The sequence below is a fragment of the Puma concolor genome, chromosome C2 (genome assembly GCF_028749965.1).
Source record: "Puma concolor isolate L17-30 chromosome C2, mPumCon1.1.hap2, whole genome shotgun sequence".
In the NCBI taxonomy this organism is placed as follows: Eukaryota; Metazoa; Chordata; class Mammalia; order Carnivora; family Felidae; genus Puma; species Puma concolor.
Window position 1 is genome coordinate 107,707,698 of NC_141675.1, and position 25,292 is coordinate 107,732,989.

At 35.9% G+C, this 25,292-nt stretch overlaps 1 long non-coding RNA gene across 1 annotated transcript in view; it reads left to right on the forward strand.

The window, feature by feature from the left end:
- The window catches only part of LOC147577480 (uncharacterized), a 208,358-nt gene that overhangs the window by 177,928 nt on the left and 5,138 nt on the right, over positions 1–25,292 (forward strand). The window contains exon 2 of the long non-coding RNA XR_015240335.1: positions 5,964–6,101. This is a non-coding gene — a long non-coding RNA (uncharacterized LOC147577480). The remainder of the gene's footprint in view (positions 1–5,963; positions 6,102–25,292) is intronic.

Consider the following 25,292-nt stretch of genomic DNA (forward strand, 5'->3'; position numbering starts at 1 on the left):
TGGGATCTAGACTGATTTTAAGAGACTACACAGTCCCCAATGCTGGCTCTATCCTCCTCACATTGTCCTTTGGTTGTGACTTGTCTTTTTTGTCTTAGCCCTCTCTTCCTGGGAAGGTGTGAACCATCATTTCATATCTCCTATCGTTTACTAGTCCAAGGCGAGGCATCAACTCCTTAAACCTTTCTCTTAATGACACAGACTTCTGACGCACAAAGGTAGAAAAGGACTCAAGATTTTTTTTGTCAGTTTTATCATATCCCCTCCTTGAGGCAATTGAAGAAAATTGTCTAAATCAGTTTTTCTCCACATTGGCTGCACAAAAGAGCCATCTGTGGAAATTTTTGAAAAATACCAGGGTATGAGCCCGACTCCAGAGGTACATTGCAGGCAAAAGTATTTTTTTAAAATACTCTAGTGTAGCCAGGTTTGAGAACATCTAGTTGGGTATTTGAAGGGGAGAAAGACCAGGATGAGAAGGGAAATGAAGAAGGAATGGTGAGGACTTTTAAGATTTTATTTGTTTATTTATTTTAATATATGAAATTTATTGTCAAATTGGTTTCCATACAACACCCAGTGCTCATCCCAAAAGATGCCTTCTTCAATGCCCATCACCTACCCTCCCCTCCCTCCCACCCCCCCATCAACCCTCAGTTTGTTCTCAGTTTTTTTTTTTTTTTAATTTTTTTTTTTTTCACGTTTATTCATTTTTGGGATAGAGAGAGACAGAGCATGAACGGGGGAGGGGCAGAGAGAGAGGGAGACACAGAATTGGAAACAGGCTCCAGGCTCTGAGCCATTAGCCCAGAGCCTGACGCGGGGCTCGAACTCACAGACCGCGAGATCGTGACCTGGCTGAAGTCGGACGCTTAACTGACTGCGCCACCCAGGCGCCCCTGTTCTCAGTTTTTAAGAGAGGGCTTTTAAGATTTTAACAAGCGTTTTGTGTATAGTAGTTTTAAACTATAAACTATGTTTATATAGTTGTTTGAAAAGATCAAGCAGACCTTCAATTTTTAAAAATTTATTTTATTTTTTATTTTTTAGAGAGAGACAAAAAGTGAGAGCAGGGAGAGGGGCAGAGAGAGAGAGAGAGAGAGAGAGAGAGAATCTTAAGCAGGCTCCACACTCAATGCCAAGACCAATGAGGGACTCTAACTCTCGATTGTGGGATCATAACCTAAGCAGAAATCAAGAGTCTGCATTCAACCAACTGAGTCACCCAGGTGCCCCAAGATCAAGCGTACCTTCAAAAGGAAGTTTGTCACTACTTAATGTACTTACAGCCTTGAGAGCTATTTTAAGGGTATCTTGAGCACTGGTGGCAGGGTTGGAATGTATGTGACATCTATAAATATAACTATATGAAGCTGGAATCCACAATTCTGGCATGTTAAAAACAATAATATTATAATCTTATTAATTTCAGTTTTTGTATACTTAGTAGACATTGTCCAAATGAATCCAATGTAGCATTTGTGTGTTAAAAATTAAAGTCAATAATAAATCTGTACTTTTTAAGAAAGGGAGAAAGGGCAATTTTGCTTAACCTCCCTCAGACACTCATTACACTATGACTTGTTATGGAAGTCTGGTCCCTGGAAATTTTCCTGAAATACCCCAAACATTACACATATTCTGATATATAGTTTTGCCTGACTCAGGTGACATTTTCCCAAGCCTCATACATTGGCCTAATGTTTTTCTTCTATGATGTCTTCTCTTGGGGTTTTTCTTCCTTTTTCAGAGTTTCAATTTCCTTGTTATTTGAATGACATTTAAATCTGTCCCAGTCCCTTCATCCTCCTTAATTCTGATTTTTCATTTTCAACTGATTGCTGAATACATTCCAAAGGGAATGTATTCATGATGACACGTGAGGGTAGTCGTCTCCGATTCCATTTCAGGACAGCTAAGAAAGTATATATTTAATTTTAATGATCCTCATTCCTTACTTTTGTCGGAGTTCTCAGTGAAAACAACATAAGAGGCAGATCACAATCCCCACCCCCGCTAAAAAAAAAAGCAACAAAAACCAAAACCAAAAATCTCAGGATAATATGTTATTATTAATTACATCAAAAGATCTCTGGGATAGTCCTCAGTTATATTTCAAAACATTTATGATAGAATTGTATTATAAACATTCTTTCACTATGCTTAAAACTGATTATATTCATGTTATAAATAAGCATAATTAAGTAATAAAATTCATGCATTTAAAAAGAGCATTAAATAACCATTTCGTTTAATAAATATATCAAATACCCTATATAATTTTAATAACATGTTTTTCTCTTGAGAATGTGCTCAGCTACTGGAAAAAAATTGATAATGGATATAGTACTTTACTGTCTGAATTTAATTTATAGAGAAATAAATTTAAGAAAGAACATTGAGTGTAATCTCTAGGGTACTGAACTGTGAAAAGTTTTTTCCCCCAAATATTTAAATTATTTTTATATAGAATATCCCTTCCCCTCTTTTTGCCCCCAAAGCCAAACTACTGCTCTTAGGGGGAAAATATTAATATTAGTTTCTAGGAGTTTATTTATACCCAAATAATGTAATGAAAACAATTTAGTATAAACTATACAATTATATTGAAGTGTGTATATGTGTGTAACTACATTCTTAGTTACTAATACTCCATATAGCTTTTAGATAATAATAGTAGTGATGATAATAATAAATATAAAGCTAATTTTTAGGATCCTGATATTGAGGGATTTTTTTTTAAATGCTTATTTATTTTGAGACGGGGTGGGAAGGATGAAAGACAGAGAGAGACAGATAATACCAAGCAGTCTCTGTGCTGTCAGCATAGAGCCTGATGTGGGGCTTGAACTCACAAACTGTGAAATTATGACCTGAGCCGAAACCAAGAGTTAGTTGCTTAAGTGACTGAGCCGCTCAGGCACCCCAATGATATTGCAGAATTCTTAAATGTAAGCTTTATTTTTTGAGAGGCAAACCACTTCACAAAAGCATACTTGTATAAATGAAAAGTTAAGATGGGTTTATTTTTATAAATAAATGGACTTTTCATGTTTTATTTGTCTTGATAATACCACAACATATTTCCAGAACTATTATGACTAGAGGCTATTTTGAAATTATGCTGTGCACATAGCTAGTGTGCAAGGCTAGGCTGGTATGCCTGCTATTTTGCTCTTTATAGGAAGATTTTTTCAGATGATTGAACTATTTTTTTTATTTGATGAGTACTCACCTGCACAATGAGAGTGTAGCCTTCACTGCCTACTCTGGAATGTTTTTCCAAAAAGCTAGGGGACCAAGATAGGTAATTGTGAACTATACTATCAATGTTTGATTTTGTTTTCATCACAGGAGTGTATGTTCTGAGGAATTGGCAATAATTTGAAATGACTTCAACAATTTGGACCAGTTTTATGTCTCCATTTGCTCCAATGGGTAGATATTCTTCTGGGTTTTCCATGAGCATTTTCTTTACCTGTGGTTTTGCTGGAATATTTCTGTGATCACATGGTCAGAGTCTTTGACTTATGTCTCATTCCTGCTACAAGTAGAAACTCATGTGGTGTCTGTAGGCATTTGGAAAGCTAAATGGAAATATCCCAAAGACTGATTCATGAGAGGAAGTATGAGATATTTTCACTTCCTCAAAAAAATGATAATAATAATGTTAAGATACAGAAAATATTTTGGAGCTAGAAACCATATAAACTGAGCTATATTAAATAAGATTGACCATTGTTTGCCTACTGGAAAGCCCTTGACCAGCTGTCAGTGCAAATGTGTGCTTCCTTTAACTATAGCTGGGCCCCAATGAGTATAGGCAGACCTTAGAAAGTCATATTTAGGGAAACTGGAGTAAGAAAAAATATAAATTAAGAAAAAGAGAAAATTCTTGACATCTGTGTCAAAAGCATAGGAATCACATATAAGAATAAAGGTTACTGGTAAGTAATCAAGAATTATTTCAGCAGCAAGAAAGCCTGTTATGTGTTCAATTTGTACAAGAAAAGGCACTTATACTAAAAACTATGTTTTTGAGATAATTCCTATAATCATTCTGGGAGGTAATCTAATGTAATTCTTTGTGTGAAGATGAGTAAACATAAAACCATAGTGGTTGGGTAATTTTTTTCAAGTCTGGAGGAGTCATTGCTTACTGGCTTAGACCATTTCAGAAAGCCAATTCCCAAAGAGCAACACTAAGTTTGAAAAATTAACCACTTTACCATTTTCCAGGCAACTTAAAATAAATTGTATTCTCCATTTAAAAAAATATTAACAAATACAAAGTGGTTGGTAATTGAGTATGAATTAAGCTGTCTGAATTGGACTTCTTATTTTGCTAAGGGAAGATTTCCATGAGAGTTTTTGTTCCTTCTTCTTTTACTTCCTTTTTTGAGATTTCTCTAAGAATGAATATTTTAGTAGTGCTCTCAACATGATTCACTCTTAAAAAAGACATATGCTGTGATCGTTGTCTTACTGAAATGCAGTGAAATAAAGTTTTCAGAAAGTTTTAATTTTTTTCACATTTGTATCCCAACAAATTTTATTTTATTTTTATTTGTATTTATTTTTTTTATTATATGAAATTTATTGTCAAATTAGTTTCCATACAACACCCAGTGCTCATCCCAAAAGATGCCCTCTTCAATGCCCATCACCTACCCTCCCCTCCCTCCCACCCCCCCATCAACCCTCAGTTTGTTCTCAGTTTTTAAGAGTCTCTTATGCTTTGGCTCTCTCTCCCACTCTAACCTCTTTTTTTTTTTTTCTTTTTTTTCTTCCCCTCCCCCATGGGTTTCTGTTAAGTTTCCCAGCATCCACATAAGAGTGAAAGCATATGGTATCTGTCTTTCTCTATATGGCTTATTTCACTTAGTATTACACTCTCCAGTTCCATCCACGTTGCTACAAAGGGCCATATTTCATTCTTTCTCATTGCCACGTAGTACTCCATTGTGTATATAAACCACAATTTCTTTATCCATTCATCAGTTGATGGACGTTTAGGCTCTTTCCACAATTTGGCTATTGTTGAGAGTGCTGCTATAAACATTGGGGTATAAGTGCCCCTATGCATCAGTATGAAAGTTTTAATCTTTGTTTTTTGTTTCTTATAATCAGAATACAGTCTTTCTGAAAATGATGTCTATATTCATTTCCAAAGACTGCTTTGAGAAAGTACCACAAATTGGGTGGCTTAAACAGTGGAAATTTATTCTCCCATAGTCCTAGGAGCTAGAAGTCTGAAATCAAAATGTAAGCAAAGTTCATTTCTGAGGGCTGTGAAGGATAATTTGTTCTATGACTCTGTCCTAATCTTGTGGCCTCAGAGGGGTTCCTCAGTTTAGAGAGATGACATTTTCCCTATGTCTTCACATCTTCCTTCCTCTATGGGTCTGTCCTGTGTCCCAAGTTCCCCTTTTTATGCTTATAAAAAGTCATATGAGACTAGGACCCACTCTATGACCTCATTTTAACTTGATCATCTACAAAAACCTTATTGCCAAATAAGGTAACACTCAGAAGTACTGAGGGTAAGGACTTCAGTGTCTTTTGGGGGTGGGGGGCAGTGGACATAATTCAACCCATAACAATATCCTAAACAGGATTAATGAAAATTTAACATCATCTTATATTCTGATCTTTGAACATTTCATTGATTATTTCCATCAGCAGTTACAAAGACCAGACTTACAACAAAAACATCCTCTCTCATTTTAATATACCACCTCAAGCTGTCATTCCTGTTTTTATATTCTAAGAGTTGGACTTCTTAAAAAAATGGTTTTGTGTTTGTGACCTTATTTCCACACCCCACATTCACTCCACTATAATAAGTTTTCACATTACACCACACTGATGAAATTGCTCCTAATCAAGCTAACGCTGATCTCCATTTTGCTAAATCCTTTTGAGATGTTTTTTCCTGGCCTCAATTTGTTTTGTCTTTTCAGATCATTGTTGGAAGATACAATCTCCAATAGGCCTGAGTGCCCCTGGAAGTTTTTCCTGACTCTGCCAAGAATTCAAGTCCCTGACTACTCTTGTGACGTTTCTCAGGGTTGTGTTTTCAGCAAACATTGAGGAATAAGGTAGCATTTTCTTCCAGTTAAAGAGCACGCTTGCTTCTATCTAACTATGAAAGTGATTAATTTTTCAAGCTTAGTGTTGCTTTTCTATAATGCAACCCACTGCCTGTGCCGGCATCCATCATGGGTACTCCGCATCACTCCATGACGCTTAGAACATATGGAGAACCAGCATGACAATCATGCTGCTCCTACGACCACTCTTTTTGCTATGACTAATAAAGTCCTTTGTCTCTAACCCAGGAGTCTTGTGTATTGTGCCGGTATTCACAAGACAGTAACAGACTAGCTTATTAACTTTCTTTTAGGGAGAACTACCAGACCTTTCATAGTTCTTGATAAAAATTGACATTATTTGACGTTCTCTTGTCATGCCTATCAGATGCCCTCTGGAAGATGTTCCTTTCTACTGGGTCATCAAATCCTGAGTTTCTTAAAGGTCAGAAATAGGCGCTTTTTTTTTTTTTTTTGGAGTATCTTACTAGGAAATTTCAACACATTGCCAGTTCTGGTTACCGTGGTGATGCCCAGATTTATTTCTCTAGCCCAGAGCTCTTCTCTGGTATATCAGTATATCCAACTATTGACTTGACATATCACTTGGATGTTTTGAAGATACCACAATTCATGATGTACACAACCAGATTCATGGTCTTTCTTTTTAAACTTCCTCTTTCACTATCCTTCTCACAGTAGATGACAGCCATTTATCCACTTGCTCGGGCCATTTCCTTCTTCCTATCGCTCACTATTCCTATCTAATCTGTCACCAAGACCAATTACCTTTATCATCTCAATATCCATAGAATCTTATTTTTCTCTTCATTGTTACCTTCATTCTGTTCTCAGCTACCATTGTCTCTTAAGTGGACCTCCTAATGTGCCTCCTCTACATTCATTCTGCTCTCCCTCCAATCTATCCTCCAACTGAAGCCAGAGTGAATGATCACTTTAAAACTCACATTGAATCATGTCATCCCTCCGCTTAAAGCTGGATTAAAACTTTCATTGCACTTAAAGTAAATATCATCTGTTGACTGCTACTCATTTTTTTGATCACGGTCCACATAAAGCTGTCAATGACTTCCTATTTGGATTTGGATCTTTTATTACATGCTTAGATATAATGCTGTTCCTTTTCTTCAGAACACTTTTGGAGATGGTCATTATATATCTTTAGTGTGGCTATTTAATTAATGTCTATGTTTCTTCTTAGCAAGTAAGCTCCATGAGAGTAAGAACCCATGTTTGAGTTAACTTACATTTATCTCTAGCAAGGAGTACAGTGTTTGTCTCCAGAGTGGCGCTCAACTATTTGAGAATGAACAAAAAATGATGGACACCATGGATAGGCTACTGTACCTTTTTCATCATAAAATTTTGATTGTGCTTTAGCTAACAATTCATACAAATTAGATGCTTTAAAATTATATATCAAGTTATTTTAGCCTTTAAAGTTCCCTATGACTTTCTATCACAATTAGAATGAATCCAAATAGCTACAAAGTTCTATACAATTTAGGCCCCATCTAATCCAGGAGCTTTCTTGGAGCACTTTTTTTTCAGCCAATACAATAAAGCCACACTGGATGTCTCTCCCTCATTTCCACCCAGAAGCTTATGGGCCAACTGTCCCACTTAATCTTTGCCTCATTGACTCCTTTCGTCACTTGAGATCTTAGTTTAAATAGCATCTAAATTTCCCTGTCCATCAAATCTTAACTAGTAATTGAGTCATTCTCTCCTCAGTAGTACTTTTTAAAATTTCGTATTTTTCCCATTTGTCTATTTATTTACAGTCCATGTTCTGTTACTCCTACACAAACACACACCCACACAAACACAAACACAAGCACACATACATGCATATGCACAAGCACACTGCCTCACCCCGCTAGAAAATTCTTTGCATGTAGACTTTCTTGTTCGCTGACATATCCCCAAGACTTATAAGAGCGCTAAGTACATTGTAGTCACTCAAATATTTTTTTAAGGAAATAAACATACTCTTAAAGTTAGGGGTCAGGAAATCTCCAGCGATGCTTTTGGTTTAGGAAGTTAAAACCACTTCTTACGTTACTAAATGTGAAAGTGATTACAATTTTTAACATGACTCAAAATAACTTTTTATAATTTGAAGTTTGTCTTTAAGTCAGTAGGCAATCAGTAGATCTATGATTTTTCTGTGTTCTTCATTACTGGTTTACTTTGAGAACAAGCTGCCTATTCCTTCTAGTAAGGTAAAATTGAGCAAAAATTTAAACCAATGTGACAGAATCTTCTGATATTTAATTTGGGGTTAGTGCAAACACAGAGGAGCCAGATTGTCCCTTAACAATCCTCTGATCTTGAAACGCACCTTCCTTCTGTACTCTGCGTTTGGATTTGAAAACAACATACTGTGCAAACCACATGCATCATAACATTGTCAAAAGTAGAACTTATTTCAACCTCTTTGCCTTTATGATGTGTATTAACAATCAGCCAACCCCCATTTTTTCTTGTTCTTTAAAGATATTAACTTAATAAGAATAAGATAGCTCATCTGCTTTTCCTGTGAATTGCATTGACTTCACAATTACGAATTAATGCTTGAAATCTACAGGACTCCTGAGTAGGGAGTTAGGGCATGTTTAAAAAAAAAGGTGGATGAAAATTTAGTATTTATTTGATGTAGAGGAAGAAAACATCCTTTCAGTGCAGCTTAGCACTCCTTTTCTCACTTGTTTCCATTAGGTAAAATAAAGTATAAATTCTCCTACACTGTTGACAACCTTTCTGAGATATGTTTTTGTCTTTTAGAGTTAGCCTTAGGCAAAATTTTGAAATATTTGGAATTATCTTTGTGGATCTTGTGTTAGTGCTTCCCTTTATTTTTACATTGCCAATCCATAGCGTCTAAAGGTCTAACACTTTAGCTCCTCATTTTTATCTCTTGGCTGTGTGCCATTCTCTCTGCCTTTCTCTTCCCTTTCCCTCCTTCTCCTCAATCAGTGGCCCTGTTTAATCTGATTAACAAATTCAAACTAGTTGGGAAGAGCTAATTGGTTACTGCACTGCCCTTTAAGGAAATGCTTTTCTCTTTAAACCAGGGGCTAGGGACTATCCCTTCACTTAAATGTATGACTTTAATGATTTCTGTTTAAGGCTTTACAGGTTTTTGTGTATTTTGTTTGTTTTTATAATCAAGTAAGAGCAAAGCAATTCAGTTGGAAATAATAAAGACGTATTAAAAATAAGTCCAGGGGCACCTGTGTGGCTCAGTCAGTTAAGTGATAGAATTCGGCTCATGTCATGATCTTACAGTTCATGGGTTCGAGCCCCGTGTCAGGCTCTGTGCTGACAGCTCAGAGCCTGGAGCCTGCTTCGGGTTCTGCGTCTCCTTCTCTCTCTGCCCCTCCCTGGCTTGTGCTCTGTCTCTCTTGGTCTCTAAAAGATAAGTAAACATTAAAAAAAATAAATTAAAAAAAATAAGCCCAACAATCACACAATTTTGTGGAAAGGAAGATTATGATTTGACCAATATATTAAATAAAAGCTCTGACAAATGTTGAAACACACAACCTTTAAAGGGGTACAAGACATATGATGACACATAATCAAATTTGTCACTTCAGACATGTGAAGTGTAATCAAATACCTGGTGGCTAGGTTGTAAGAGAGATAAAACCCAAGTCCCTTTCTGGAATTTCAGTGAGCCAAAATGACAACAAATGTGGCCAGTACCAAATGCAAGATGTAATCATAAGGGCTGGTTGTGAACAGCTCTCATGGGTCATTGTCAAAGCATAGTTTCATGTTTCTCAATTTAGGTTTCTTTTCAGGAGCCAGAATCTACCTTGTGTTTATTCCAGTGTAGCTGGGATCTAGTGTTTTGTAAAAAAAGCGCCCTATGGGGATGCCTGGGTGGCTCAGTTGGTTGAGTACTGGACTCTTGATTTCTGCTCAGGTCACCAGTGTCCTGGGATTGAGCCCTGTGACGGTCTACACACTGAACCTGGAGCCTACTGAAGATTCTCTCTCCTGCCTCCCCTCCTCCCCACTCCTCTTCTCTGCTCTCTCTCTCTTTAAAATAAACAAATAAAATAAAATAAAATAAAATAAAATAAAATAAAATAAAATAAAAAACAGCGCCCTTTGGAGAATCTGGTCCATCAAAAGTAGAAGCAGAGTTTCTTGCTTAAAGCTCTAGATCCAAGATTTTTTACTGAGAATGAAAATGTTCATTATTTCTTACCCCTCCTCTTTGATTTTCTACTGTAATTCAAGCATAAGTGGGCATGAAATGATTATATGGCAAAATCTCCATCAGTCAATAAGCAGCCTGGACAAATTAAGCAAGATAATATTTGTTCAGTGAGGCACGTTCTGTTTGTCAATAGTAAGTGCTTTATAAGTGGCAGCAATTAACTAAACATAGTATTATTATTATTTTTTAAACATAGTATTATTAATAATAATATGATCTTCTGTAGCTGTGGGTTGGGCAGTTAGTAACTGTTTTGGTTTTTATAGATAGCTAGAAATTTATCTTTTTTAAATAAAGAATTGTCTTCTAGTCAGCACTCAGCCTAGAAGAAATGCTTTTTACCAAAGGCCATTGAACTCAGTAAGACAAGACTCATAGTAGGTAATAGCAGAATAACTTTGCTTTGGAGAAAAGCATGAATGATGGAAATGAGTGCTCTCAAAACAATACAGATTGGGGTAAGTAAGTGGCATATAATGTATACTGGCTAACATAAATGTACTTAGCACTTAATACACATGTATGACTGTAGAAATCATTATAGGGGCACCTGGGTGGCTCGGTTGGTTAAGCATCCAACTTCAGCTCAGGTCATGATCTCACGGTTTGTGAGTTCGAGCTCCGCATCGGGCTCTGTGCTGATGGCTCAGAGCCTGGAGCCTGCTTCAGAGTCCATCTCTCTCTTTCTTTCTCTCTGCCCCTCCCCTGCTTGCACTCTCTCTCTCTCTTTCTCTCAAAAATAAATAAACATTATATAAAAAATAAATAATTATAGATATGTAGATATAAGAATCCATTTAATTGATATATTGCTCTCTCTCTCTCTCTCTCTCTGTTTCTCCCTAATCTTTATAATGACTCTTTATGATGACTATTTTCCTCATTTTATATATAAGAAAATTGGGCTTGAAATAATTTCAATGAGTCTTAAAGCTGTATATAGCTCTATATTATTTGAAGGTTTTGTGGTTCCAAAGCTTGAGTCATGGACCACTTTAAGAAAGAAACTAGAAGATAATGATGGAGTAGGACAGTGGAAGTGCTGGACAAGGATGGGGACAAAGAAATGGTGTAGTAGTTTTAGTAACAGGCATTCCTGGGTTTGATGATAGCTCCATCAGGTGCCACCTGGATATCTTGGTTAAGATAATTAATTGTCATAAACTTTGGTTTACTCCTCTTTGATATGGGGCTAATGATACTTCTTAACTGAGTGTTGTGAGAGTTTTCTGAGATGAAGTATTTAAATTGCTTAGTAAAGAGTCGTAGGCTAGTCTCGCATGTAAGAAGCTTGGAAGTTGTCACTCTGTCCTAACAAGTGAAAATGTGAACAAGTTAAAGGTCAATAACACTTCTTATACCCATAAGGGAACTAGGTCATAGGACAAACCACTGCTTCCAAAATTGGAGAGACTAACAGGTGAATATAGAAGATCAGAACTTAGTGGAACAAAAGCCCTAGAGTAGAAACATCAGGAGAAGCAGTGTTGGGGTAGGAAACTGAACTGTAACTGATGAATTGCTGGAGGATCGGTGTGGATAAATTTGAGACTTGCAAAGTCCAGGGAATGGAGTCATAGGGGCAGGTGGTACATTTTTGTGAGTTTTACCTCCATGAATTTTTAGTAGGGGAAGGGGAAAATGAACCATTTTGAAATATGCCAGAGCTTTCTAGTCTTCTTTATAAGGTCTTCCCTCAGGAGAACCTATGTAACCAAAGCCTGTGTCGTTTGTTGGGGTTTTATCAGAGCCTAACTGACCTGAAAAAAATAAAGCTTCACCCCACTGTAGGCACTCTGTCCCACCTAAGGAAGGTAAAATAACCTAAGAAGCACTCGTGAGGTTCACAGATCAGAGGTACAGGCTCGCTAAAAGACTGAGACCTAATTATAGGACTGTAGAATGCTCCCTCTCCCCTCACACCTCAACACTACATTATTAAAGGTCCATTTACAGCAGCTACTTTTATCCAGTACATCATGGTCAGTTATAAAGAAAATATACAAGGTGTGCTAATGGATAAAACAAACAAACAAAAAAACAAACAAAAACAACACCACACAGTTTGAAGAGACAGAGTAAGTATCAGAATTAGACTCAGATATGGCAGAGATGTTGGTATTATCGGACTGGGAATTTAAAACAACTATGATTATTAATATGTTAAGGGCTCTAATGAATAAAGTAGACAACAAGCAAGAGCAGATGGATGATGTAGACAGAGAAAGAACTCTGTCTGAAGAAAGAACTAAAAGAAATGCTAAAGATCAGAGACACTGTAACAGAAATGAAGAATGTCTTTCATGGGCTTGTTTGTACATTGAACACTGAGGAAAGGATCTCTGAACTTGAAGATATCTCACTGGAAATCTCCAAAATTGAAAAGCAAACAGAAAAAAAAACAGAATATCAAAGAACAATGCAACAACTACAAAAAAAGTAACATATGTGTAATGGGAACACCAGAAGGAGAAGAAAGGGAGAAAGGAAGAGAAGAAATATTCAAAACAATAATGACTGAGCATTTCCTGAAATTAATTTCAGATACCAAATCATAGATCCAAGAAGCTCAGAGAACACCCAGAAGGATGAGAAAAAGTGGTACATCTAGGCATATCGTGTTCAAAATATAGCAAATCAAAGATAAAGAGTAGTAGGCATTCAATGATTAAAATAAAAAGACCTCAAAATTGTATGTACCTTCAGTTTATTGATATAATTGATATTTGGTAAATTGCATGTAAATAATGCTGTTATGATCCTAATAAGTAACTGATTACTTTGCTATGTTTCTAATATTATAAGGACAAAAGGACTTATCATTATTAGGGGGAGGTATGGAAACTGATGGACTATGGACATTTGTAGCCATCCTTGTGTTGCCCAGAACTTTTTATAGATTAGGGCCTGATCTATGGGCTTTGGATCCTTGGTTACTTTGCTGGATAATATGGACTCAATGCAAATATCAGTGTCAACATACAGATTACCCTTCACATGGGTGTAAGGGAGAAATCATTCAGAATTGACTTAAAAATACCATCTTTGTGTTCTACTGCTTTAAAATCAGATTGTGTATAAAATATAGAAGATTATTTTCTATATAATGAGATATTAGCAAATAACACATACTATTTCACATAACTGTCACCTCAACCCCTACCTCCTTGGGACTATATTTCCTACTTTGTATGCGAAAATGTCTAGGGATTCTTGGGGCACCTGGGTGGCTCAATTGGTTAAGAGTCCAACTCTTGATTTCAGCTCAGGTCATGATCACACAGGTTCGTGGGTTTGAGCCCCTCATCAGGCTTTGCTCTGACAGTGTGGAGCCTGCTTGGGATCCTCTCTCCCCCCACCCTCTCTCTCTTAATAAATAAATAAACTTAAAAAAGAAAATACCTAAGGATTCTTTAGTGATTACTTGAAAGAATAATGAAAGGGAAAAAGAGTCTCAGTCTCTGTATTTCCTATCTTTCTTCTTCATTCAGAACATTTACCATGACAAATTCTAAAAAGATTCTTGTTCTCTGAGACTCCTGCTAGTTCTATCTCCTTCTTGAGATGTAGGAGGGGTGCCCAGAACATGATACAATGCAAAAGCTTCCTCTTCTAAAAGGAAGCAGAGCTGAAGTCTTGACAAAGAGAGAAAGCAGGGGAATTCCACAAAACAAAGTCAACTCTTCCAGTTAGAATCTATGATGATTCCACAACTTATTTTCTAATTTTTTTACATTGACTTTAGAAATATCAGTAAAGCTTTTGGATTTTTATCCATCATCTCAGGCCCTAATATTTTATTAATAGATATAAAATCTCAAGCTTTATTTTTCTGAGTCAGTGTTTCTAGCTGTGGAAAAGCCATGTAATTTTTTAAGAACACAAAACTCTTGGTTTCTTATTGTTTTCTTATTTTGAAAAAAAAATTTATCAAAGATGTTAACAAAGGAAAATATCACAATATAGCATATAGGAGAGAAATTTGTACTCATATTATCACTGTGCTGGATTCAGTTGCAGAATTTGAAGATACATGCCCTGGGTTAATGACTGATTTCTCTTATGAATTACATGGCATCAAAGAACATGCTAATATTTAATAAATAATATTAACACTGGATCGGAGTCATCATGTGTGGGTGGAGGTGTCAAGGCCTCCTTCTTTGTATTTATACATCCTTTTCAGGTCATTGCTAGAAATTTAGCTTTTCAGATTCAATCTTGTTCTGATGTTTTGGGATCAGGTGAGGTCTAAGTTTTATATTTCCTCTCTTGAGAAGGAATGTTTAGGAAATAAACACAGAATTTGGAATTTGGATCCTTTCCGTTTCAGTAGACATTTTATAAACAGGTGATTATTCCTGGGTTTAGGGAAAAAGAGATGCCAGATGGTGAGGGTAAAAAGCAATGTTCAAACTGAAATTACTGCAGTAATAGAGAAATAAAGGAAGAGCTATATGGTAAAATGTTTTCCGATTGTCTATTTTATCTATTTCCAGCATTCTCTGGAACAAACCTTCTTCAAGAAAATGAATTGTAGCTTCAGACTCTTAAGAGGCCACCACAAACAAAATATTAGTAAAAATACAGTAACATATACCTTGACAGGATGCTTTCTGACTTGAGTCTTAGAGTTTCTAATTTCTGTCTTTTTATGAAGGAGTCTGTGTTATGAATTCTCTAAAAATAGCTAATTGGCCTTGATTGAGGGTTTTACTCATGAACAGTTTGGTGAGTAAATAGTGTAAGTTCCTCTGAGTGGTGGAAGAGACAGTGGCCAAGACTTCATTCCACAAATATTTATAAGCATTTTTTATAATCTAAACTGTCTCTGTAGTGATCTACTTTGAGAAGTGAGGGCAGGGAACTCAGTGGCTGGGTTCTGCTGGTGGTGAGGGAACAAATTTATTGAGCTGCCTTTGCATAGAGTTTTAAAAAGCAGAAACTCTTAGCATCAGAGAGGACAATTCTTAAACCCAAAGATGTGTACATGTGCACTTTTGTATATTTAGTAAAAATTCTGAACTCTTCATTTGAAACTTGATCTTTGAAAATGTTGAGTGATCCAACCTATGCCTATCTATGCCATGTATGTACTTCAGAGTTAAAGATGAACTAAGAATGTCTGCATGACATTGGTTTGTGCTTTCTCTTTGAATAGGAAATAAAAAGAAATGGTGACTCTAATGCTTCCTATATTTGAAAGAGCAGTTTGTGTGTTAGTGTGCAGGCTGTGTGTGTGTGTGTGTGTGTGTGCACACGTGCGTGCCTGTATGTGAGTGTGTGTGATTATTCTGTTCCTGATTTTTAGACATCTTAATACTTATAAATTTTAGGATGAAATTTTAATCAATTCTATACTAGATTACCTGTAATGATTTCTACAATAATCCTTATTACACTTCTATGCACACCCCCTTGCAATGTGACTTAACCACTTCACCAATCAAAAGATAGAGTCTATTTCCCTACCTCTGGAATCTAGACTCATCTATGACTTGCTTTGACCAATTTAATATGGTGAAAGTTACATTGTATAACACCTGAGCCTGGGTGTCAGCAGACCTTGTAGCTTCTACATTGGACCTCTTAGAATGCTACTACTGTCAAGTCATGTGATGTCTTGCCCACCATAAGATGAAAAGCCTCAAGGAGCAGAGATGAGTCATTGCAGCTAATGCATTTGAGACGAACCAGCTGAGACCGGCAGCAGTCATCAGAAATGTGATTGAGGCTATCATGTGTCTTTCAGCCCCAGTTCAGCCACTTGATGACTTCATCCATTTGAGTGACCCTACAAGAGATTAGCAGAAGAATTGCCCAGATGAGCACCCAGCCCAAATTGTGTTTGTTGTTTTAACCCACATTTTGTGGTGATTTGTCATGCAGCAATACATGATTGAAATACGTTCCCGGCATTTAATTTATTGAATTTTATTCATGGTGTCCCTTAAGCAACGATCTTACCTTGAGTTTTACTTCACATCACCACAGTGCTAATGCATTAAGTAGCATTGTGTATTGAGTACTTTCTGCCTGCAGTGTATGATTACACACCTTTTACTTTCTCGGGCTTTACAAAAGGAAATAGCCAGGAATGAGAGGAAGTTCTTGATCTTTATGAATTACAGGTTCCTGTTTTGCCTTCTAGTTTAACTTAATGTAGTGGAATAAAACAGACAAAGCCTGAAACAGAACAAAACAAAACCGAAGGGAGATAGCCAAAACAAAACAAAACAAAACTAAAACTAAAGGAAATAACCAGTAGAGTTTTGTCCTTATACATTGATATATAGTAAATCAACACTATAGCTTAGGAACAGTTTTTTAAGAATCTATAGAATAATTTACATTTTACTCTGCCACATACATGGACATATTTACCAAAGACTTAAACATTAGAAGATGTTAAAGAAACGCAAAAGAATATCAGACGGGGAATTCTGAAGGATAAGTTTTGACATGAGCCTTGAGAAAAGAAAGCTTGGTGTACTAATGAAATTCTGAATAACAAACAGTGCCAAGGAAAATTAGAATTTGCTCCCAGGAAGGCTAAGAAGACTCAAAATTATTTTAAGTTTCTGTTAATAAGTTTTCAGCACTGTTGCACACTATGTAAATTTTGTTGTGTTCATTAATATTTGAACTATTGTTTCTATAATAGGTGATGACCCAATCCCAAACAAATATTCTTGGGAAACAGGGCCTGGTTTTAACTTAGAAAACTTTTTTTCTTTAAAATGTCTCTCTCAGTGTCCACCACATCACTGAAGAAACACTTATGTATTTAAATTGCTTTAAATTATTTTCCCTTTACTTTCTGATTTTTTTCTCTCTTTCCCCTCTCTCTCACCTTCCCTTCTTCCTTTCCTTCTATCATTTCAGTTCATTTGTTCTTTGTTCTGAAAGATATTTGCAGAGAGGAAGGATATGGAAATTAATTGTATTGTTAGCAAACAAACGTCTCTTTAGAAAGCAATTTAACATATTAAGTTAATTAAGTTAGTACAGGAAACAAGAGCAAGAAACTATAATTATCATCTGATATCAAAATCTAAAACACATCCAAAGTAATTATTCATGGATTATAGGCCTAAAATAAACACAATATTTACAAAAGAAGAAATATAAATGGAGCCACATTAATTCACCTTGGTTTCCCCTGAAGCCACCTCTTACCCCTCTTGTCTTTTCCCCTGATTCAGGCAGATGTTGTGAGCACTTAAATCAGAGAATTGATTCCAAACAGAGAAGTAAGTGTTGGTCTTAATTGTATCAGACATTAATATCTTGCATTGCAAATAATTGCTGTTTTTCTAAATGATTCTTATTGGGACACTTCAATTTGATACTTTGGCTCCTCTCTAGAAGCAATGTGTTGCTAGGCCTCATTGCTAAGCAACACCACATAGTGAGAAAAGCTGAATTCTAAGGTTTTAGTGTCACATTCAAAAAACTATTCTTGATCTATAATTTAACATCCAATAATATGTACATCTATATGGTATCTTTGATATACATGAAGCAGGACTTATTTTAGATGATCTACAAAGTTTCCTGATCAAAGTGTGATTTCTTTCAAGTTCCAAAAGACTTTAAAATACATAGCATCTGTCATCTTTACAAAATTTAATAAGCAATTTCATTATAAACAAATCTGGCATTTTATAAGCACTCAGGTATTAGTTATATCCAGTTGGCATTTTCATGAAGAGTGGTACTCTTACCAAACATTCAAGAAATGAAAGCGTTGAGAGAGAGCTCTCCATGGGTCTTTTAGGTTTCTGCACGTCTTCCAAGCCGAGGCACTGACAGCTTTTAAGCAGGCTGTTTTTGGAGGATGCTTGCACAGAGAACGATTTTGGAAGGTAGAGATTGTGTCTCCATCTAGAGCAAAAGCAGATTTGCTTAAACCCCTGAAGATAGAAACAGTGACTTCTTCTGGAGGGAAGGGCAAGCTTGTTTACCGCCTATTACAAAAAATTCAAGTCCTCTAAGCTCTGTGTTCCACTCTGATAATGCAATTCGCAGTGTGTGCAAGTATTACCTGGTTCTCTGCATCGCCCTGTGGGAACTGGGGCTTGGGGAACCTGTACAAGAAATAGCAAATTCTCTGGTTATTGTTGTTGCGGTCCAGTCAGAAAGTCCTTTGTCTTTTGTCTCTGACAAGGTCTTGTGATTTCTGACAACATCTGTGAAACCGGCAAGCTAGCTTATTAGCCTGAGAGGAGGGTGAATTCTCAGGCCCTTCATGGTTCTTGACAGAAGGTACACTTCCATTGATGGTGAAAGTTATAAGTGGATCCAATCAAAAGAAGCTTCAGGAGACTCTGAATTACGAAGTAAGAAACAAAGAAAAAGAACATTAAAATATTATTTATAAGTAACATCATGGCATGTGGGTTGTAGGCAATGTGATTAAGAATGTACAGCTTGTGCCTTATCTTTAATTGTATAAAATCATTTGTTCTTTGTTAAAGAAGTTTCACCATGAACTGAGATGTCAAGTAAAAATTCTTTTGGGTAGGCACACCTTCCAAGAATTTTTAATATAATTCCATTCAGGTATTTTTCTTCTTTGTCCAAATACGTATCCCTGATCATGACTCATTCAGGAAAATCAAATTATTAACTACCTGAAGAATTGTTAAGACACAAATTACTAGGTCTCATTCTTACAGTTTCTGTTCCAGTAGATCTGGGACAGGCCTGATAATTTTCATTTTTAACAGTTTTCCTGCTGATGCTAATGGTTCTGATCTGAGGATCAAGCTCTGAGAACCATTAACATAGAATGGTGTTTGAAATGGTACAACATATATTTTCTTGGTACCACATATTTAAATCATTTAGAATCATACCAACCTAGGTGAGAATCTGAAATCTGCCATAACTAGCTATATAATTTTGGAAAAATAATTTCTCTGAGACTCAGTTTCTTCATCTGTAAGATGGGATTAATCATAATAATAACACCTATTTCAAAGGAATGTTTTGAGTATGAAATAACTAACCCATGTAAAGTGCTTTGCATATGTGTGGCACTTAGTTAAGTGCTTCCAAAATGATAATATTATCATTTGGCTATATTCTATAGCAACTTATTTTTACAATAAAGATTCAGAAAATAATTTATAAAATACGAAAATCTTCTCTCAGTTCCTTAAAAATACAGTTAGAATGGTAATAGAAGTACAGTTATGATATAAAAAGATACAAATCTGTTTTAAATATTATGGAACTGGTTAAAGTATTTTTATTAAATCAGCATGTGATCCCTGAAGTATATCATTTACTTGGACAAGTTCTCCCAGACTTCAGTAAAATGTCTCCTATGTGTATACCAAAACATTTTTGGCTATTGAGGCTGGCTTTCATTCCTGTGGCTGGTATCATGTGCACATCCTTCTTGTGATTGTTTCCACTTAAAATTGGACATTACCTCATGATATCTATGGTAGCAGATTACTTTGATTTTCCAAAAGCTGTCATAAAGTCTAAGAAAGTCCACTAGGAGTTAGGGGAGAAAATCATCAACTTCCAATGTAATGATTTTATGTTTTATGAGGATTTTTTCCTTTTTTTTTTTTTTCTATTTTCTTCTAGTGAGGAAATGCTTTCTCTTCTTTTAAGTATTAGAAAAAGGAAATCCATAAGAAGCACCATGTCCTTATCATAGAGAAGGTTATTTTTAAAATGTGTTTGTAAGGATTTCTATATGTGAGTATGTCTGTGTATGTGTGTGTGTGTGTGTGTGTGTGTGTGTGTGCGCGCATACATAATTTTCTAGTAACAACAATAAGGCAAAGATGTTTTTTAAAGTCTGCTTAAATCCTTGCAAATCAAGGTGTGGGCCATAGATAGGTACCATTTGTATTACCTGGGAAATAAGTTAGGAATGTAGAATTTTAGACTCCCCCCAGCCCCAGACCTATTGAATCAAAATCTGAATTTTAACAAGATCCCTGGGTGAGTTTTACTCACTTTAAAATTTAAAAAGCACTGGTTTAGTAATATCTCTGACAGTATGAATTAATATCCTTTTATTTAATTGATGCATACTTCTAAATTTTTTTTAATGTTTATTCATCTTTAAGAGATAGAGTGTGATCTGGGAAGGGGCAGAGAGAGGGAGACACAGAAGCAGAGGCATGCTCCAGGCTGTCAGCCTAGAACCCGACTGTGGGGCTTGAACTCAAGAACTGTGAGATCATGACCTGAGCCGAAGTCGGACGCTCAACCGACTGAGCCACCCAGGTGCCCCAATTGATGCATACTTCTTCCTTCTGTTAAAAGCAATGCATGCTTTGTGATACTCAAGCAGGGATAAATTAAGAGAATACATGTTCTGGGGCGCCTGGGTGGCTCAGTCAGTTGAGCGGCCCACTTAGGGTCAGGTTGTGATTTCACAGCTCGTGAGTTCGAGCCCCGCCTGGGGCTCTGTGCTGACCCCTCGGAGTCTGGAGCCTGCTTCGGATTCTGTGCCTCCCTCTCTCTCTGCCCCAACCCACTCACATTCTGTCTCTGTCTCTCTCAGAAATAAACATTTTTTTTAAAAAGAGAATACATGTTCTTTCTCAGCAAATTAACTGATGTTATCTATCTATATTAAAATTATATAACATTAGATGAACTATTTTCAAGCTCATGCAGAAACAGACATGAAATGGTTAAAAGCAAATATTTAGTTTCTTATACTGTAGGGTAGGTTAAGAAGGAGAGGGCTGTTAGTCTCAGTAAGTCCTGATGCTCATTTTCCTGTTCAAGAGAACTTCCTATTCTTCCTAAGAAAGTGCCGAGTTTAGATATCCATCTCATTGCACCAGCCTGAGAATACAGAGACAGTGGCCAGAGAACAGCATGCATTAGGTCGCAAGGATAGAGTGGGGATTCAGCCTGCACCTAAAGAGAGAAGTCATCCTTAAAAGGTCATCCTTAATGGTGGCCGGTATTTATCAGGGAGGCTTTGAGGGTAGTATACTTTCTGCCACAGACAAGAACAAGGACCTAAGTAGCAATTAGGAATTTTCTGTGATTGGTAATGAGAGTCATGATGTGAGCTTGAAATTATTTCAGGAAGAATTATATGAGGCACTTAGAAGAGAAACAGCAGAACATGGATCACTGAGAAGAGAAAGTCTGTCTGGACTAGACACGCGGAGTTCTCTAAATCTTCTAGTGGGTTTTCATTAATTGCTGGCCAGAAGGAATTAGAAATTAATGATGATAAAAACAAAATCCTCATGACTTAGACTTTGGTTATAATTATGAAAACTGCATCTGTAATGAGTATTCAGTTGTATCCTTAAAGTCTGTAGATAAATTTTCTCCCCAGGTATTGCGGTCAACTGCCATCAGACTCCTTGGGTCATGTTGATAACTGCAGTACCAAGAATGGTCAATATCAGAAACGTAATGCCTTGTTTACAAAAGTAATTGAATATGGGAGATGCATGTTGCAGTGGATTTAGAAATGAGGCTGGTACAAAATGATTCCATTTATCAACGTCAAAGGATTTCTTTATATTCTCATTTAAGTTCTTAGGAAGAAGTTGGTAGATTAGTCTATTTTTTACTTTTTCTTCACTCTGTCTTTTCAGTTTCTTGGTGGTAATGTTGTTTCTATGTTTTTAAAAAAACGTATGCAATATGTGCCTATTCTGTCACCCTTATGTGTCTTTTAATTGAAGTTTAGTGAAGTGTCATCAGTGCTTGTCCCCAGACTTTACACCAGAACTTCTTTTTTGATTCCCACCCAGGAATGTTATATACTTATATGTTTGTGAAGGATTTCCTTGTTATGTCTTTGCACATTTTTAAATCAAATTGTCACGTTTTAGAAATGTTTATTCTTATAACTTCAATGTTATTCTTTACCATTTTTACTGTAATCTGCACATCTATGACATTTTAAAACTGGAAACAGTGCAGACATTTTTCTGTGTTAATTGTTCTACCCGCTTTCACACTGACCTCTCTAATTATTGTAATTTTTTCAGTAAATTTTTCTGTGTTGTCCCCACATATTTTTTTTTTTGGCAAATAATTTACATGGTATTTACACACTTTATTTATTTTAACATTTTTAATTACACAGGCTAGTGATTATTTCTTAATGCTTATTTATTTATTTGAGAGAGTGAGAACAAGTGGGGGAAGGGCAGAGAGAGAGAGAAGAAGAGAGAGAATCCCAACCAGGCTTGTTGTTCAATCCCATGAACTGTGAGATCATGACCTGAGCCAAATCAACGGTTGGCTTCTTAACCAACTGAGCCATCCAGGTACCCCCAGAAATACTATAAACAAGGGCAGAGATATTGTGAACTCTTGCCCCATTTTTTTAATCTTAAGGAAAATTTGGGGGAAATGATATTTTATTTTAGGCACTTTACTTTTATGACATTTTCACCTATTCCTTTTAATGGTAATATCTACTGAATTTATTAGATAAATGTGGGGCATATATTGGAACAATTAAGTGTTTGGGTCTTAGATTAGTAATTATATTAATAGACTAACAAACAATGAAACATTGTGGAATTCCTGGAATAAATCCTTTTTGGCCATGACCCTTCAGAATATTGTGTAGTTTAAGTGAGTTCAGTTCATTCTTGCTCATAGTTACAAGGTGCTCGATATGCCACACTGTCTGATCAGCTCTATCTGGTCCCTGAACCCTAATATTTGGTACTGAATTATTATCATGAACTTGGTTGCTAGTGATAAACTATTTGGTATTCTGCAGAGGTATAGCCAGGTTATCTTTGATGAGGGAGATTCTCAGCTCTACGTTTCTATGGAGGCGTCTTTCCTGTCATTGGAGCTATTTTCATCATTAGTGTACTGAGCCCGCGCTGGTGTGGCTGGAACAGAGAGTTAGCTCACCTTGCTGACTTGGTTATTAAGAGCTCCACTCATTCAGATGGCTTCTCAGTGATCAGTCATCTGGGACACAGGAGCTACCTTATTCGTGAGTGGTGAAGAACGATTTTCCAAAAGGCTTGGGACAGGGGAGGAGCAAGACTGAAGGATGGGTGAGAAGGAAATTTGAAAAAGATATCGATTGCTAAACTTTCACATCCTAGGATGTGAAAATATTTTAAAATATGCCTTTCTCTTAGATTAATGTGTTTTAAAAGCATAGCTAATTTATGTTTCACCTCTTCCCCTCATTAGTATATGCATGTGTGTATAGTTTATATATATAGCTGCATAATTTGTTCCCAATAGTTCTTTGTTCACGTCCTGCAGGATTTTTATGTAAAACTCTTACTAATCTTCATTTATATAAAATCTATGCTTTCTACTTTAATTATTTCTTTTTCTTTGCAGAGTTATCTAAAAGAGTTAATAAATTCCTGAGTGGAAAATTAATTTTGACTAAATGTTACTTGTAAATTTCTAATGTTATTGCATTATGTTCAAAGAATGTGGCATATTTTTTTTCTGCTATGTAGAATTTATTGAAGTTTTGGCTGTTCCATAGGACTGTGAAAAGTGTATGTATAGGCAAATACATTTAATTGTGCTATCCAAATTATCTGTAGTTTTAATTTTTTAATCCCCTTCGTTTTATTAAATGCTGGGTTTTTAGAGATGTGTATTAAAATCTCACATCGTGTGTCATTTTAAAATTTTATTTTAGCAGTTTTGCATCCATTATTGCAAATTATATTGATGAACATTGAATTTTGACAAAATTTTTAAAATATTTTGCTTTATGTATCCTATTTAAACTTGTCTGCCTTAATTCCACTTCATCTGGTATTAGCAGTTTCGTACTTAATTTCTGTTAGCTGGAATTGATCTGTTAAATGCCTTGTATCTTTGTTTTAAACCTTTCTTTGTCATTTTTTTCCCCACTGTAAACAGTATACTGATGAATTTTTTTTATAAAAGTTTTTTTAATGTTTTATTTATTTTTGAGAGAGAGAGAGGGAGTGTGAGCAGGGGAGGGGCAGAGAGAGAGAAGGAGACACAGAATCCGAAGCAAGTTCCAGGCTCCCAGCTGTCAGCACAGAGCTCGATGCGGGGCTTGAACTCACAAACCCTGAGATCATGACCTGAGCTGAAGTTGGACGCTTAACCGACTGAGCCACCCAGGCTCTGATGAACTTTTTAAAAAGTGAGCAAAACAAAAGCGCTTTAATCTGAGGATCTCTCAATAGGAAAATATATTTCACTCATATTTTTGTTATGAATGCATTTGGATTTATGTTTGTTGTATTTAAATGACTTAATTTTATGTCCTTTATTATTTTCCTTTATTTCCTTCTCTCTTTTTGCCTGAACAAGTTTTCTTCCATATTTTACACTGAGTTTTGAAAATTTTTAATGTATCTGGTGATTGTCTATAAAATATTATATATTTATTTGTAATAAGCAGCTGCTTTTAGACTAGGACTTCAGTAAGATTTAAATGTTTATTGAGCAACTATCATGAACTGGTCACTGTATTCGGTGCTTTCATGTAGCTTGGTACTGCTGGTAGAATGTGAGGGAATTTTAGCGATAATTCTGATATTTAGGATTTTAATAATTCAAGCTTCAATATTTATTAAAAGTATAGCAAGAACATAAAAATCATAATTTCGTGTATATTTTCGTGTAAAATGAGGTTAAGTAAATAAAAATAAGTTGATTTAAAACAATTAAAAAGGAGCGCCTGGGTGGCCCAATTGGTTAAGTGTCAGACTTTTGATATTATCTCAGGTCATGATCTCCCAGTCATGAGATGGAGGCCTGTGTTGAGCCCTGCATCCCTGCTTGGGATTCTCTCTCTCTCTCTCTCTCCCCTTTCCCCAATCTCTAAATAAGCAAATAAATAAATAAATGAATTTTTTTTTTTAAATGATTGAAAATATTGAGCAACAAATAAAAGAGTTATAGCACTACAACAGAAATCTTGAAGGTAAATACAGATATCGATGATATATCTTTGCAGT